Source organism: Clytia hemisphaerica, unplaced genomic scaffold (genome assembly GCF_902728285.1).
Source record: "Clytia hemisphaerica strain Z4C2 unplaced genomic scaffold, Clytia hemisphaerica genome assembly, whole genome shotgun sequence".
NCBI lineage: Eukaryota > Metazoa > Cnidaria > Hydrozoa > Leptothecata > Clytiidae > Clytia > Clytia hemisphaerica.
Window position 1 is genome coordinate 733535 of NW_027104370.1, and position 18338 is coordinate 751872.

The window sequence follows — 18338 nt, forward strand, 5'->3', positions numbered from 1 at the left end:
GACACTGTAATTATCTATTAATACCATGAATAGATAATTATAGTGTCATGAAAATCTGCTCTCCTTCCCAAATTTTGCGCCCCTCTTGGCTATGCTATTGTATGTGCCAGTCTTATGACTGGAACTTTTCACTTTTTCCGTTACTGAGAAGGGTTTACCCTGAATTTAATCAGTTTTCATAGTAATTATTTCCTGATCTTAAAATTTCCTCAGCATTTGCTGTTGACACGTAGTTATTTTCTCAACGCACTTCCCATCATTCAAACACCCCCGTGTCACATACCCGCCGGGCCGGGACCCCCTGCCCACTGGAAAACTTTCCTAAAATTTCGTATTCGGTGGGAAAAATACTCTGTAGTTTCAACTGGATTTTATAAGCTGGTTGAAAAAGTTCCACCAAGTCTGTGAGACATGGGTGTATTAAGAAAGCTTAATCACATCAAATTGATACCTTATGTTTGCAAGGATCCTTAGGTCGCGAGATCCTTTAATTTTCTTTGTTTTAAGAGATGCGAATCAGACTCGAAAAAAGATTCCACGTGTTTGGTAAGTAAATATTTTTTGCTGTTAACCTATTAATTTACCTTTTGCCACCAAAATTGATTAAAAAAGATCTAGTGTACCATAATTGTGTGTGACTGAAATTTTACTAATTTCCATTTACAAGTGTCTGTTCCTATATCAGGCTCGCATTATGTTTAGCATTCTATTGTTCTCATACAAAAGAGCCGTTGTTTGAGTACCAAAAACTGAGCCTGCATATAAATGTTAATGCTTATAAAAGACAAAACATGTATGCGGTCGATTCGCATCCCTTATAACAAAAACTATCAGATACTGGTAGCCTAAAAGAACCCTTGTTTCATCAACCCGCGAGAATCTTTCACCAATTGGGTGTAACGTGCCTAAAAGCCGTTTCTAAATTTGCTAGTTTTGCTAAGCACAGCAATATTCCCAAAAGTGCTGGATAACCAATTCCTAATATCAACTCCAGGGATTTTTCTAAGCACTTTTTTATGTCCGTATACCGGCCAAAATACTCAATTTAAGATCTAGCTCAATCTAGTTAAATTAATCATTTTTGTTGTTTATGAGTAACAATAACTAATTATTATCTACATATTCAAGAGTTTTTGGGAGTTTCGCCCTCTGAATACTCACAAGACCCCAGCTTCATCAATGTACAGCTTTGCTCAGCAAGTTCCCTTTCAGGCATATTAGAAATTCAATCTAAGTTTACAAAAACGGTCCCAGCTCAAAGTGCTTAGAAAAATCCCTGCAACTCTTACACGTCATTACACAGTACACAACCGAATTATTTTTTAACAAACATTATTACTTGACTGCCAAATTATAACGTATCTGTAAAATCTTGAGTCTGCTTATTCAAATCAATTCAACAAATCTTACATGCAAACAAAAATACCAGCCTCAAAGAAAACTGAAAGATTAGCATATTAGAGTCAATCGGTGGAAATCGACATAGAAAGACTGCTTTAATGCAATTTTTCAGACATTTAACAAAAATATCGGCATACTACTGTAAGAATTCAACTGTTTTTGCTGATAAATTGCTAAAGTATTATACCTATTTAGATTTTATTCATAGGAAACTTGAGATTATAGTACAAAGTATCAGAATTATTCCAGTTCTATTCAAGTTACACGTTTTTTTTTATAAGAACGTCAAAAATTTTCGAAGCCTTCGGATGTTCTTAGTTTTTTGGATTTGAAGCCTAAAAATGTTCTTAAAATGTTCTTATTTTCAGCATTTTTTGAGCATTTTGATGTAATTTCTTAAGAAATTGCATGTTTTTAAGTCTCCAAAGCCTTAGTATGTTCTTAGAATGTTCTTAAATTTTTGGGCTCGAAGCCTTATGTTCTTATATAGTTTGTTCTTATAAAAAAAAAACGTGTAGGTTCATTTTTGAACTTCGAACTTCTAAGAGCTCAATACAATGGGCTACTCTCTACAATATATATGATTCAAATGAATTTTCATTCCAGTGGATTATGTGTTCATTTACGGGGGTAAAAACGTAGCCCGATAGATGCAAGCTTCATTTTCCCCGCCCTATTTAAACAAAAATACACTTCAATTTCCCTTTGGTTACATCTTACTAGCCCGACACTTTCTACACGTTTTTTTTTATTAGAACCTAGTTTATAAGAACATGGAGGCTGAAATTCGTCGAAAAATTAAGAATATCGTAAGAACATGCCCAGCCTCAGTTTGGAAAAAAACTGAGAAGAAACTACAATTTTTTCCTCTTTTCAAACAGTTAACCGAACTTAGGGATGGATTTTTTTAAATCGAGACTCAAATATTGTCCAAATTTTAAGTGCTCTTTATTTTGCATGATATAGTCGATTTAGAGGAGTCTGGAAAATTAAGAACGCATTTAAGAAAATTTTAGGCTGAAAATTGCTAAAAAAATAAGCACATCCAGGCTCAGCCAAATTTAAGGTGTTCTAATAAAAAAAAACGTGTATTCCCACTATACAAAAACATTCAGTACAGACGAAATGGAATCAATCAGTTCAGAAACTTACTCTCTAATTCGCCTTTTTTTGTATCCGAAACACGCAATTTTTGTACAGATAGTTAGGCATATCTTCCATTTTTCACAGTCGTTCCACTGCAGACTATAAGCTAATTTCTGGACCCTCACCTGTATATCTCAAACTTACCACTCAAGTCAAAATCAAAGCAAAATCAATTCAAAATATTTCTTCATTCTTGAATATTTGAAGCAGTTGTTGACTGACTTTTTGCATGAAAAGAGACTTTTTGTCACTATGTTAAGGAACCTTTAGTATGTAAAGGAAAAAAATAGTCAAAAAGATAAATCAAAAACTCATTCCTTATTTATAGTGATTTCAATGGAAGTCTATGAATCCATAACCCTCCCGACATGTGTTTGGAGACCTAAAATACACTTTAATATATTAAAATATTTCCTTTAACGAATCGCAATACTTTGACAACATCTTTCTAAGTAGATAAATGAATAAATAATGTCAATTTTCAATGGTTCGTTACAGATTTTAATATTGAGGCTCAGCAAGGTTGCAAACTTCAGACAATATGTGTGTGAATTAGGAAGAAAATCAAGGTTAGAAAAATTCGGTCTAAATAACGTTCTTGTTAACACTTTTAATTCAATCCTCATCTAACTAGAACATACGAGGATGAATCTAGAAAAGGACATGGACAGAGACATTTTAGCTGCCAAGAAGCATGGCGGCTAAAGCAAGATTGGGTACCTACTTAGACACCCCCTTCTCACAGACCCACTGGAAACCCTTCCCACTGGAAAAATTGGCCAAAATATCGTCCCCGGTGGAAAATTATCCTCCAATTTTTGTCCCCATTGATAATAATCAAATAAACCAATCCTCACTGCAAAATATTTACTATTTTTCCCACCCCCACTGAATTTTCTGACTTGAAATCCCCATTTATAAAAAATATGAGAATATCAATTCCCATCGAGTTTCAGTCCGTTTTTTTAGCCCCACTGGCTGAGAAAACCCTACCGGGTCTGTGAGACAGGAGTGTACTTAGGGAGGGGACACTGTCCCCAATGCCTCTCCTGTAACTACGCTACTGTTCCTGCTCGTAGTATTTCGATTGTCAAAACATTTTCCTTTATAGCTTCGTTATAACTTTGTCATGATAACTATTCTTTAAACCTGCCACATCCAAAGCTTAATTCAAAATGAAGTTGACATCTCTCGACAAGTCGAATTTGTATCAAAAAATAGTTTTATAAAATCGACTGAATTTTTTTTGCTTATCTTGAGACGATCAAATCTGTTTAATACCTGATTTTAACAAAAAAAATGGACAGAAAAACCGTGAGCAAAATTCATCCTATCATGCGATGGATTAAATAATGTGATGGACCAATCAGCATAACTCTTATGAAATTGTGAAAGCAATATTTCAGTCGAAATTGGTCTAAAATGACAAATCCTTGCCAGGACTGGATTTAACAGAACTATTTTCTGGCGACGATATCCTATTGTTGTTATTAGTAGAGACAATCCTGAAAATGTCCGAGGTCTCGACATTCACACACAAAAACAATTTGAGAAATTGTTACTTGTCTAGGTAACGCCCTACTTATGTAAAAGTCTTATGAAAAGTCTTATTTTGGAGGTTAGCTCTGTAGCACCGCCTTAATCCAAAGTACTTAGACGAATCTTGATAGCGTTTTAATTGAATTGTCATCAAGCTTTTTTGAAATCAGATTGTGTCAGTTGACACAACAAACATCAGCTATCGATTTTACCTTTTCCCCCTTTTTTCCCCGATGTTGTGATAGGGACTTTTTTCTAGCATGATTACGTGATCAGAGGTCAAAACGTAATCGTAATTTGAAAAACTTTTGAGCCGTGATGCGTGATTTGGACTTTTTTCAAAGTGATTATCCAAATTCTTTGCTGATTTGCGTGATCGTTATTGAAGACGAAAAATTGCGTGATATCGTGATAACCGCTGGGGGAGCCTCTTCTACAGTCAATAAAATTGGTGACCATTTTGGTTCGGTTTATCTTAACGTGTCACAAAGAAAAAAACTTCAGATTAAACGAGATTTTGAAGTGAAGCTCTTTAAGAATAAAGTACGTATGTTTTAATAACTATAACTCAAATAACTACAAAATTCTGACTAAGGCCCTACTTCCAGATATTAAAGTTTGTGCGCTTTGAACGTTTTTTTTCCCCTGGTTTTCTTGAATTCCCTGAAAACTGTATCAGTACTTTTTTGCAAAGCGAATGATAGAAGTATGGTCCAGGCAGATCCACGATCACATCATGGATGATTTGTTTGTATGGAAAAAGCTCACGTGGTTTAGAAAAAAACTGAAAAGGGTTCCTTACAGTGCTTGAGGTAAAAAATAATCAAATCATATGGGCAACTGCCAACCGTCGAAAATGCACCAAACATTGACTTTTCAGACCAGTTTTAAATAAAGCCGTCAATGCAAATGCTAAAACCTCCTTTGACATTAAAATCTAATTCTAGAGATCTCTATCAGTGTTTATAGGAGACAATTGACACATCGAAAAAAAAAGTACTTAAAGTCTTAAATGTTAGTCGTCTACGTGACAAAAGTTCAGGAAAAGAATTTCTACTTGGAGTTTCTTCATCATACATAACAATCCAATTATATATACGGCGTGTCTCAAACAATCTGTCTGAAACCCTAAAAGTTGATTCATCTATGCATGCCAGACAAACTTGTGACAAGTTTGTCAAACAGATTTCCTTTCAAAGTTGGGAAATATTGATGTTGAGGTGAGAGGTTATTAAAGAAAAGCAAGAAGCTGAAGCGGTATGAAGGCCCAGCGGCATAGCAGCAAGAGTCGAACTTTTATATGCAATGCGCACACTTGATTACTGATTATTCGTCCTATACTAATTGTTACACGGCGACGTTTCTTCCGCAATTAACTTGAATTGACAAATTACTGCTTCTCTAAAAACGGACATACAACACCTCGGGCAGCGACATGCTAATGAAAGACCTAATGTCAAGTAAAAATTATATCTTTAAAACTAATTTATAGCCAAATGAGTCTCCGAAACAATAGGATAACCTGTTTTTAATTATCTCGTACCAATAGCCTTGGACCTAGAAGTACCTCAGCCAATGCCTAATTAGCGAGTTTATGTTTGTGAGTTTTTCTGCGACGAAGCTTTTAATCGTTATACATCCTGACTGATTGAGGACGACGGTAAATTAGCACTTTTACCGTCCTCGATTTTGTGCTTCAAAACTGTAGGTTATTCCAAATCGCTTCAGTAACTTTACCGTCCTCGAAAGTGCAAATACATAACCTCGCTACTAAGTCGAAAGTGGAACAATATTTTAAGTTACCACGTAAAGAGATTAAAGAGATTGACAAAAGATGTACGGTGCGTACATGAAATACGTATAACATCATTCCTTGGTTATTTGCGTCGAGGCTCTCACTTCAAGCATTTTTTGATGCAGGATAAAAGTATTTAGTAAAAATCAATACCACCCCATTTTCGTCACAATATGAGCTGGAAAATCGATTAATTAAACACATCCCTGAAAACAAGTTTTTGTTTCGACTCTATATTTTTAAGCAAAAGTCATGATCATTATAAGCTTTAGACGGTACAATGATATCTGTACGTAAAACGTTTCTGTTACAGCTTAGTTCCAATAGGATCTGACCCAAAATGAAATCAAGCTTGGCTAAAGGTTAGTCCTCCAAAATGTCCATCAAAATGTACTGTCTCGTCTCCGTTTAAAAAAACTAAAAATATTGCTAAATAGTCAACCGCACTAAAAAGTGTAAGCTACGAATAAAGCAATAAAAAAATAAAATTCTCCACCCATCATTTGATGCAACAGGTTTTACATTCCAAATTTTCCACTTGGGCAACGTCATACGTAAAATGCTCCTTGTCCGTCATAAAAGCCTAAAATTCATAATGTTTAAGTTTTAAGTGATTCGACATTTTGTCCGACTCACTTAAAATCTTTGTCTCAGGCTCTTTGCGTCTGTCACATACGTCTGCCATCAGCCATAGATGTCTAATACTGATCAAAAGCATGACAAAAATGCATAAAGTATGACCTAAAACCAATCTTTTTGTCAAGTTCAAAAGAATTGAAAAGTAGATTCTAAATTTGCAAGTACGTGCAAGAAATTGATAACAAAGTGCTTTTCTCAAATAAATCTTATTTCAAGGTTCCCAACATATACCGTCATACTTTTTACCCAATTTATCAAATAACCTTTGTGATACCTTTGCGGTAACCTCAAAAGCCAATTTGTAACGTTTAACATTTCTTCACGACTTTTTGTTAATCATCTAATACCTTATTAACACAAATGAAGTTTCAAATTAAACGTGATGCTGTTTTTAGTGTTTTTGTCAATTCTAAACCTATCTTTTATATTTGAATATTTTTGAAATGCGACTTCAATCTTTTAAAAATGAAAGTGTTGGATAAACTCTTGTTTCAGTGTGCAATAAGATCAACCACCAGAGGAAAAGACACAAAAATAACCCAATTCAAGTCCCTGTGGAAACTTTACACTCCCTATGGGGGGTTACAGCTGCAGGTTACTCCATTGCCGGGTGGTGGTATCTAATTTTGGATCCCAAAAAAAGTTAGTTCTAGTTTTAGGGTGAAATGAGTATATCAAAGATTTTTAGCCAGTACCTGGTACTGAATTTTAGTTTTTCGTCGGAGGTTATGGATAAGGATTTCCCAATTTTGGGAAATCAGAACAGAAATTTTCCGAGAAAGTTTCCGAAAATAATCAGATTTCATTTTTAACAGAAATTCCTGATTTTCTTATTTTGAGCTCTCCCACATTTTGGCGAGAGGAAATTGAGTGCTAGACATTGCAAGGTATTTTTCTAGTGTTATTTAGCCTATGTGGTTTTCTTGGTAACCGGCTTTTAAATGAGGCTCCCCTAGCAGGTAACTCTGATCACGATATCACGCAACTTTCTGTCTTCAATCACGATCACACATATCAGCAAAAAACTTGGTTAATCACGCATCCCTTTGAAAAAAGTCTAAATCTCGTATCACGGCTAAAAGATTTTTCAAATCATGATCACGTTTTAACCTCTGATCACGCAATCACGAAATATTTCCAAATCAGGTACTCATATTCTCACATACTCAACGACATAATGCAAACCGCTTTCGGAGCCTCCCAAATAGGGGGGGGGGCCCTTTTTCCCAAAAAGGAGAGTTATTAAGAGGGACCTAAAAGGAGGTGAAAGTATCAAAACAAATTTCCTGAAAATGGGTGCCTCAGTACCCCACCCCGGTTTCCATATAAGATAAAAAATAAATTCAAACCCGGGCTAGATTTCTGCGAATTGAGGTAGTAGTTCACGTCATACTATATACGGTATTCAGTTTCCCTCATTTTTTCCTAAAATCTTACCGATGACAGAAATCTGCTTTATCACTTTTTTGGTCCATAACCAAGAAATCGTTTGTTTCAAATTACTATCAAATTACTGCATTTTTCGTGAAAGCGTTTCTTCACCGTTCATCGCAATAATATTTTAACCGAACTGAAAATTTTTCCATAATTGTTCAGAGCAGACGAGGAATTTTTGTCGGGAAAAGTAAAAGCACAAGTTTTCTATTTTTCGAGACGAACAAGCTGTATATAAAACACACAATGAATAAATCAGACATTTCCCATGAAAAATAATGAAATGAAAGTGATAGGGGTCTTGTTTTGGGAGAAAAATTATCAACAATATTTTCTTAATCATTCATAGCCTACACAAAAAAGAAAGAGATACTATTTCAAATAATTTAAAATAGATAGTTTTTCATTTTCACGTTTCAATCAAAAACTGTTTCGCGTTTGTTTTTGTTTAATTTGTAAGACTCAACCCTTTTTTATTTGATACTGTTTGATAAATTTTGCTCAATATTTTGCTTTTCAGACGGATAAAAAACTACAAGGACTCGTATATACAGATCTTTTAGTTTCTTTCCAAAAACACTTCCTTTCAGTTACATTCCAAAAACACTTCCTTTCTTAAGATTCCCATACCCATAATCCTGTCGGATTATTCCCCGATAGCTGTTTCCCCGATAGCTGTTTCCCCGATAGCCGTTTTCCTGATAGCTGTTTCCCCGATAGCTATTTCCCCGATATTCGTTTCCCCGATAGCCGTTTCCCGGATAGCCGTTTCGCCGGTAGCTGTTTCCTCGATAGCCGTCTCCCCGATAGCTTTTTCCCCGGTAGCTTTTCCTCGGTAGATGTTTCCCGACGGCCATTTCCCCGACCGAAACCTTCCTGAACGAACTTTTACTCAATTTTACAAGTAAGGCACTCTATCTATCAGAAATAAAAACAACAAATTATACCAATCTTTTCAATTCGGTAACATCAGGAAAAACCAAATCTTTCTCGAAGCGACCAGCCGTTTATTTTTATCCTCAAAAAAGTAGACTTATTCTAAACTTTTTAGAGAAAAGATTTATTATATAGAGCTTGAAGTATATAGTTCAAGAATATCTATATAATTCAAGAATAACCTAAAGCTCTTCAGATAATTTGCGAATTCCTCCTTATCTTATTTATTTTTCTACAAATTCACTTTTACAAATATTTTTTGCTTAATAGTGAGAAGATAAGCCTGTTTCAAAGTTACCAGTCAAAAAGAACAATTTAATCGGCTTACGGATTCAGAGGAAACTTTTGTCGTAAGAAATCGCCAAAAAAAGTCGAACAAGTAAACAATAAATAGCGAAATGTTACATGCACTAGAGACAGGAAAGGGAATAGGGTTAAAAGGTACCGAATATGTACGGACGGTAAGGTTCAGTTTTCCCGGGGACATCCAAACGGCAAACAACAATATAATACGTTCAAAATAAAAGCTTTCCAATTTTTTTAGATCCTTAAATATTTCTGAACCAGAGAAACAGTCTTTTTCAGTGTAGTATCGCAAATTAATTTTGTATCCGTCGGGCTCAAAATATTAAGCTCAAAATTTCATTTCTTCTCAACCTTTACAATACAACTTTTACCGTATGTAATGTATTTACCTACATAAAAACAATACGCGGTTTCTTTAAAGGCCGGTATCTGCAGTCTGATACGCGAGTAGGAAACTATCAGTCAAATTGAGATTTGTCAGCAGATTGGGCTCTTCCAGAAAGTTTTTGTACATGGGCAGGATATATTGAATATTTTGTCCGGGGGGGGGGGGTAGTGAAAAATCTGCAATATCTGTCTTGTTTTGGGGTCAAATTTGCTCTGTTTAGGGGTAACTTTAAATGTCCGGAGGGCCAACTGATGCTTGTCCGGGGGTAAATTTCCAAAAAACTATATATCCTCCATCCCCCCCCATATTCAAATTTCTTTCTTGAAAAGCCCAATGTAGTAAGCGTCATCCATCTTTGGTGTTTGGCATTTCTACAATAATGTCTCTATAACTCGAACGGAAAAATCAAAATCCTTACTATTGAAATATACTCTCTTGTCGTTTCTAAACTTGACTATGCAACGAAAACATAACTCTAATTCTCGTATATCGAGCAAACTTACATTCCTCGGACGACCCTGAGTTACAAATCCTCAACAATCACTCTACCAAAGAATCATGAGCTAAAAGACAATTTCAAAATAATCTAGAAAATCTGGGCTTGATACCAATTGAAAGTCGTTGGTTATATTTGTAAATTGATGGAGACATCTATGTACCAAATCGACAACATACACATCAAGGGAGAAGATTTCTTTCAACAAAGAACTCCAAATAAGGTTATTCGAAGATCTCCATGACTTACAAATCAACGGCGTCTGGCTATTCCTTCGTATCTCAAAAGAGAGTAAATCTAATTTGTCCTCTTCACTAAAAACCGATATCTCTACATCAAGTATAATTGATTGGCTTATGAAAGAACCGATAATCTTTAAAGACATTAATATCTACCGTAATGAGAGCGAAAGTTCCCCGTTATACATCAATAGTAGGGGGGAACCCAGCCTCAATAGAATATAAAACGTTTTATAGCAAACCCGGCGGTGGTTCAAGCCCACTAGGAAATTAAAATCAAATTCGCGTCCCCGAATCGTTGTCACCTCGCCTGTAAATAGGTAGAATCAGTTAAACTTTAGTTTGACATGACAAAGATTTGAGGCCTTTTTTGAATGCATTTTCTATCATGAACAAAATAGAATTTGGTACCTTACAAGAATATTCACCTTCGTATGATTTCTCTGGTATCATTGACATCATTGAATATAAAGCCCCAAAGAAGATGGGAAATGAACGCTTCATTTTTACGCAGCTCTTTATGTGATGGATCGTCATGGTGATGGTGATCAGGCCGTTGTAAAGTGTAAAGAGTATTTAAATTTCCTTAATAGGAACTTCAATTCTGTCCTCTTCAACGCTTTAACCCTGTGCTAGCCCACGTACTACCAAGACAAAAGCATGACATAACTAAATCTTTCGAAAAATGCCTTAAAACAGAGACTTGACCAAATTCTCTATGATGACCAGCCAGTGCCCCCTGCTAATCTTCCTTAAAGGACGACTAGCTCGAATTCAATTGTTGAGAATGTCTGGACCCTTCGGGTTGGTTGAGCAGAGAAATTACTGAATAACATTAAGGTAAACTAAAGTAGGTAACTCTGACGGCTGATTTAAGTAAGTCTGTAACTGCAGTCGGAGGTGGCCCAAAGGCTCCTCTTTCGATAGCTATCCACTCGAAGATAGGGGAGGGCGCTTCCACTTTCTCCCTGCATTGCTCCATTTACCCTTGATCCTTCTCTTAATTGCTGAGCATCAAGCAGAGAGGCATCAAGTACCATTTTGGGAATCTTTTGTATGACCCGACCGGTTTTGAACCCACAACCATGCGCACCGTAACTGGATGCTCTGGATGTTGTATGCTTCGTGCAAATCAACAATCAACAATCATACGAGTAGTGGAGACAGGACTTAAGGTAGGTAACTCCGACGGCTGATATGGTTTCTATAGATATGTCTAATCAGACTTTCAAGAGGGAAGATTTGAAAGACAAATTAAGAACATTTAATCATGATTTCTATAGATTGGATTAGTTGCGTGTTTGTGATTTATATCTGATTCTCATCAATTTCATCATCGACGTATCATTTCGGTGCGGTAGACTTATGGTTCTGTTGATATGGATGGGTCTTTCAAGTTGACCGCTATACCATAACTTAATTTATAATGATTGATGACAAGGAGATTATGTGATGTTCAAAACGCGGAGCAATCTTATAGAAAATAACTTAACTATAAATCGATTTAATAGCTTTGGTACAGGCTAAAAGCAAACAGATTGATCTCACTGTGGAGAATAACCAGGCAGGAAGTGCTATTTTCCTACTCAAACTTGGAAAGTGAGTGCGAAAGTGATTACACACCGCATATAGTATATCACATCCACTTTTGTGTCAGAGGTTTTTGTATCCAAATCTATTCCCATTGTAAACTTATTATCAGTCGCGCGGCTAAGGTTTGATGTGTGTTTATAAGGACACTTTCCCCTAAATTAACAGAAAAATTAACAGAAAACTAATTCAAAAGTGCCGAATCGATTAACCTACAAACTAAGTTTTAAACTTGATTACTTGAACGAAAACAAAATAAGTTGCAAATAAAAAGCTTCAAGGGACAAACTTCTGGTCAATATCAAATGAGTTCATTCCCTAAAATTCCCTAAATGATACATTACCATAACACCTCAATCAAATACAGGGCCGATTTATCTTCGTTTCAAATGTACTCATATTTATATTATGATATGCCATGAAGAGAAAGGCTTCATAATATTATAGTATCCCTGCAGTGAATGTTATCAAAAGTTTACATATTTTCTCAGTTTCAGTGCTCAGTGATGCTGGGCCACCACACCGAGACAAAGTGTCCAATCTGCATGCATGATTGTGTATCAATATTTAATATATCTTTAATGGAGCAATACTATAGATATTATGCCTTCCTATATATCTTGGTCATACGGGGCCAACCTCGTTCCCTGCGCATAATTAGCTTTTTGATTATTTCCGATAGTGCTAAACAATATTCTCTGGCGCCCATCAGGACATAAATAATGCCTTGGATACACAGGTACGAGGTTGACGGGGGCCCTACCCACAACACAAAAGATAAACAGCCGCACAGCGAAACGTTGCGGCTCTATAGACCTGAGCTGTCCAGTAATAGTACATTCAATACTATACTCGAACGAGGCCGGATCGCCGAAGTAAGTGCCGGGGCGCGTCACAATGTCAAGATTATATGCAGTGCCCATACTCTTGTATAAAGAGTAATGGTAACTAATTGCCCTGGTAAGGCTTGGGTTGGCCATGCCCGTTGCCCATTGAATATACTTTTTCGAAAATATTTATCACTTATTCTCAAAACTGATTTCTACAAGTAAAGGTTATTTGAACGGTCTACAACTTCACGATATTAATTACATATGGTACACGCCCTTAGAAGAAATTGATTTCAACTTTATAGATCAGCCATTTCTGTTGCCAATCCTAGGTCAAAAGCTATCGGCACAAGATGGAAGAACCGGTCGATTTTGTGAAATGTCAACAAATTGAATGACTGGAAAGTTTAAACGTTGGAGAAGATACTAACTTTACACATTATACATTTTCATCAAAAGTCAGACGTCATGTCACGAAACAGGGTCCATAATAAACGATTGATGAGATTGAATTAAGACAAAGGGTACCGCCACTCTTTTTATACCTCTTATACAACAACAACCAAAAATGTCTATTTTCAAGATGCCAGTTTTCTTAGTTTCTTTAAAACTATGTTAAAGCCAAAAAATATTCTATAGCAGACAAATTATGGATGACCCATAAAAGTAAATTAATGTTTGAACTGTAAACAGTGGATACTTATTCAAAGTTTTTACCAAAACACTGCTAAGCTTGACGAGTGCTTGTAAAAATCAATCTTAAGAATGTATCTGAGTGGCCGTTGCACGAAAGTAGAGCATCTAGCCAGGGGGGGGGGGTCATGCAGTTACTATCCGACACTATCACAATTACTACCGTGGTGGTCTAAATTTTCAAAATTTGAAAAACAGTTACTACCCAAAGGTAGTAACTGTAGTAACTGTAGTTGAGGGTGGTACCAAATTCAAGTCTGAAGAAAAACAGTTACTACCCATAGGCAGTAACTGTAGTTGCGGGTGGTACCCTTTCTCAAATTTGATGAAATTGATTACTACACAAAGTACTTTTTTCACTCTAAATTGCCTGATTTTAGCCCATATACCCTATTTTGGCGTTTTCAGATGTACAATTGCTAGCCCCTGGAAATCCCCCACTGTTTATTAGGAGGCAACTGACTGTTTCTTTAGGGGAGTATCCATCTTCTGATATTTGTAAACACTTCTCTTTTTGGATTTTGAAATCAAATATTTTCAAAGCATTCGAAATGTTTCAACACTAAAATCGAATGCAGTTTTAGGCTCTATTTAATTCAAGGTTTAATTTTCAAAATAAAAGAAGATAAAGGTAAAAATCATTTTAAAAGAGTTCCCTGGAAGGTTTTCTCTCGAATGAGCCAAAAAATTTTGAATTTTGACAATTTTTCATTTTTCGATGACGTCAGATATATGCATTTCCAGATATAGGTTGTGACCTTTTTCTTTACCAGTTTTTCATGCTCTTTCGAATGGAACCAAATTTTTTTTGAATTTGACGACTTTAATTTTTTGTTGCTATGGTAACCAATGACATCATTTTCCATGGCAACAGGGGTGTTAGAATTTTGTAACCCAAAATTTTCTTGGTCCTTGAGGGGTCAGGGCATCAGATCAAAAGTTAGTTTGCTTGTAACAAACCTGTGCACACGAGAATACATAAGCCCCTGCACTACTGTTCTGCCAGATTCCAGATAGTAACTTTAAAATGGGGAAATTTTGGGGTGGTTATTCATTTTTTTGTCAAGAAAACAGTTACTAATAAGGGGTGGTACCGTTAAACTTTTTAAGGAAAACAGTTACTACCTAGAGGTAGTAACTGTAAAGGGTGGTGGTATGAGATTGTTAGCATCAAAAAGACACTTTCTACTCATGATGTCTTGTAGTAACTGCATGACCCCCCCCCCAGATCTAGCTACGGTTAACGAGTATCTCGCCAAAAACCAGGTTACTGAATTACTGCGTAGAAAATAAACGACGACGTCTAGTCTAGTTACGGTGCGCAAGATTGTGGGTTCGATCTTCAGCCAGGTCATATCAAAGACTTCGTACATAGTACTTGATGATCAACAATAAATAAAAAGGGTCAAGGGTGAGTGGACCAATCCAAAGAAAAGAGTGGCGAGCTCCCCTTCGGGTTGATAGGTAAAGAAAAAGGGAACCTTAGATTCAATGTTGTGTAATTTACATTGCAAGAATCTAACTGATTTTTCCTCCACTTTTCCTCCACAGCGGTCACCAACTTAGTGCCATATCTAAAATAGTGTCAGACATCTTGATAACTGAAACTCCTGAAAATGCTTCAAGGAGTAAGGGGTGTGCCCCATAAAAAAATAAACATTGAGACGCTTAGATGTATTTTAAGAAACGATCATACGTCAACAATTTTATCGTCTGACTAATTAATTATAATCTAATTGGCAATTTTGGTTATAAGGTAATCGCGAAATTTGTCGGTTAATTGCTAATCAGGCAAACAAGAGAGACTCAAACCGGATTATTCTCTTTCGTGAAATATTCTAGATCGTAGCTAGCAGAGAGTGCGCGTTTTTATAAGAACAAACTATAACAAAAATACGAAATTATTTCAGAACATGATGACATTATTTTTCAGGCTTTGCGAACTAAAACTTCGAGTTTCTTAGAAAATTGGACAAACACGGCGATCTTTGATTAGATTAATCGGATTCAAATTTCCTTGTTTTAGCCAACTTTTAGGAAATTAACTGAGAAGAAATGCTTTCTTTTTATTTTATCCTTTAGAGGACAAATATAAGTACATTGTGTGAAAATTTCAAGTGTCTAGCACTTTCCTATCCGGAATTATATTGATTCCGATTTAGAGGGATCTCAACCGGGATGAGGGCGAGATAGAGGGATCTCTCGAAAACGAAAGTGCCCAATAACTGGTGAACAGTCTGATATATCAAAAAACTTTTTTTCCTGCTTTTACATTGCTATAAGGAGACTTTATATACCAAATTTCATCTCCTTATGAGCAATACTTAAGAAGATATAAGGGATATTAGCCAAAATAATCCCGATTTTACAAAAGTTACTCAAAAAATACTCAAAAAGTTCAGAACATTAGATGGGGCTTCAATTTTAGATGGTTGTGAAAAAAGTCAACGATTTTAATCCTTTCCAAAGACATTCAGTTTCTTTAATTTTAACACAAAACGTAAGGAAAGATCCTGCCACAATCTAGAAATACCAACACATTGCTTTCACGTTTCGAGTTCACTATAGAAGGCCTTGGCTGGCTTGCAGAAGACTCCAAAGCTTTCAGAAAGAGAAATACAACCACTGTCTCAACTACCCGATGATTGTTTTAGATTTCTAATAAACAGTAAGGCGAAGGAGTTGAGCAGACTAGGGTTGGCAGATGAGGGGTATGTGCAGACGGGACCTCCAAAAACCGACCCTTATAGAGACTGATTTTTGTCCCTTAGAGAGTTTTTCTTTGATTTTTAAAAAATTCCTTACCCTTAGAGAGACATTTTTTACAATTTTTTCACTCTAAATATAAGAAAATTCCTAAAAATCGTGAATTTCTCGACTACTCTCGGGTACCTAATAGCCGGGGGGTTTGGAATAAGCGGGGGAGAGGGTTGGAAAAAATCTCAAAACTTAATAAGCGGGGGGGGGGGGGTTGGAATAAAAATGTCCTGGGTGGAAAATTTTTGAAAAGGAGGCTAATACAGCAGAATTAGGACAAAAGAGGGAACTTTCAAAAAGATTTTCCCAAAAATTAATAAGCGGGGGGGGACAGCTATTAGGTACCCGAGAGTAGTAGGGGCCACTATGTCGGGAACAAGCTTCCCGTGTGCAGCAGCTTGTGCAAAGGGATTTTATGATTGAATATCGTTCCTTGAATGTAGAAGATCAAAATTTGAGAGGTAGGGCCGGGTGTGACCACCCGTTGCCATGGAAACTGACGTCATTGGTTACTATGGCAACTAAAATAAAAAGTCTATATCTGAAAATATATATTAGGAGATATCAGTTTTTCATGCTTTTTCGAATGAAACATAAAAATTTTCAATTTTGACGACTTTTTATTTTGGTTGCCATAGTAACCAATGACGTCAGTTTCCATGGCAACGGGTAGTCACACCCAGCCCCACCTCTCAAATTTTGATCTTCTACATTCAAGGAACAATATTCAACCGAAAAATTCCTTTGCACAAGCTGCTGCACACGGGAAGACATAGTGGCATCTACTAGACCCTTAAAGAGACTTTCAAAGGTGCAAAACCCGACCCTTACCATCCGCACATACCCAGCCCCCCCCCCCCCGCCCGGGGGGAATTTGGAAATCCATGAGTGTTTGAGCCATCCTTAACAAAAATCTTGGATTTAAACTTTATGATGAAAGCATATACCAGGCACATGGTTCAAACCAACAACTTCCTGAACTGAATAAGGAGAAAATTCTCCCATTTTGTCTTGACAAAGTCTACGGGAAGACATAGTGGCCAATAAATTTTTATCATTTATGTAATGAGTTTAATCTTTATTTTCAACAATTTCCCCCTTTTTATGACAATTCTTCCAGTCAAACAAAAAAGTCATCTTTTTCATACACGTTTTTCATAACAACACCATAAACATTTTGAAGCCTTCGAATGTTCTTAACTTTTTTAGTGTTAAGCCTAAAGATGTTCTTAAGATGTTCCTATATTTACCGCCATTTGTGAGTATTTTTGCGCAATTGAGTATTTCGAGTCAGCAAAGTATTAAAAAGTTCTTAACTTGTTCTTAGTTTCTTGGCCAACACAAAGCCTTGAGTTATTAGATAGTTTGTTCTTAAAATTAAAATAAAACGTGTAATCAGTCGAACATCTGATGACAAGAAAAGATATGAGAATTAGTCTAGGAAATCAAAAATATTTTGAGATTGAGAAATTATCAGCGTGAGTATTTGTCGTCAAGCTTATTTTGTCACCGAAACGATTCAAAAAACCAAACCTCAAATCAGTGGATCACGTCTACTTAAACTTCAATTTAAAGTGACATAATAAATCAAATATGTTTCAGAAAATTATAAAGATAACTACTAAGGTGACGTATTAATTGATTTTACGTCACTTTCAACCAATCAGTTGTTGGGTCCGTGGAAGACATTGCAATGGTGCGTATCATGAATTGCAAGAGCTGATTCAAATAGCATCAAAGTCATGGTCCATCATCAGATTTCTCAAAATGAATGATCGTTGAGCCGAACAAGAAGAAGCTTTCAAAAAGTATCAGAAGGTAAAGTACTGGTTATGAGACAATCGGATTTTCCAGTAATTTTCTTCTCTAAAAGGATATGGCGAAATGTGACGATCTGACCTGCTTGTTCAAACCTAAACATTCAAAACCACGTTGTATTCTGCTTGGTAACAAACCCAGCTGGCACACAACAACGTTGTTTCAACGTTCATCTAACGTTATATGGATGTCGTGGACGTTAGATAAACGTCAAAATAACGTTGTGCCAGCGCTGGGATAGGAAAAGCGACTGGGTTCTAGTATTTATGTTTATGGGGGGGGGGTTTCAGAGGGTACCCGATTCCGCAATTCCGCCAATTTTTTTCTCCAA

At 36.2% G+C, this 18338-nt stretch overlaps 1 long non-coding RNA gene across 1 annotated transcript in view; it reads left to right on the forward strand.

The window, feature by feature from the left end:
* Positions 1-18338, forward strand: part of LOC136818506 (uncharacterized) — an 83425-nt gene that overhangs the window by 61872 nt on the left and 3215 nt on the right. The gene's annotated exons all lie outside the window — the stretch shown is intronic.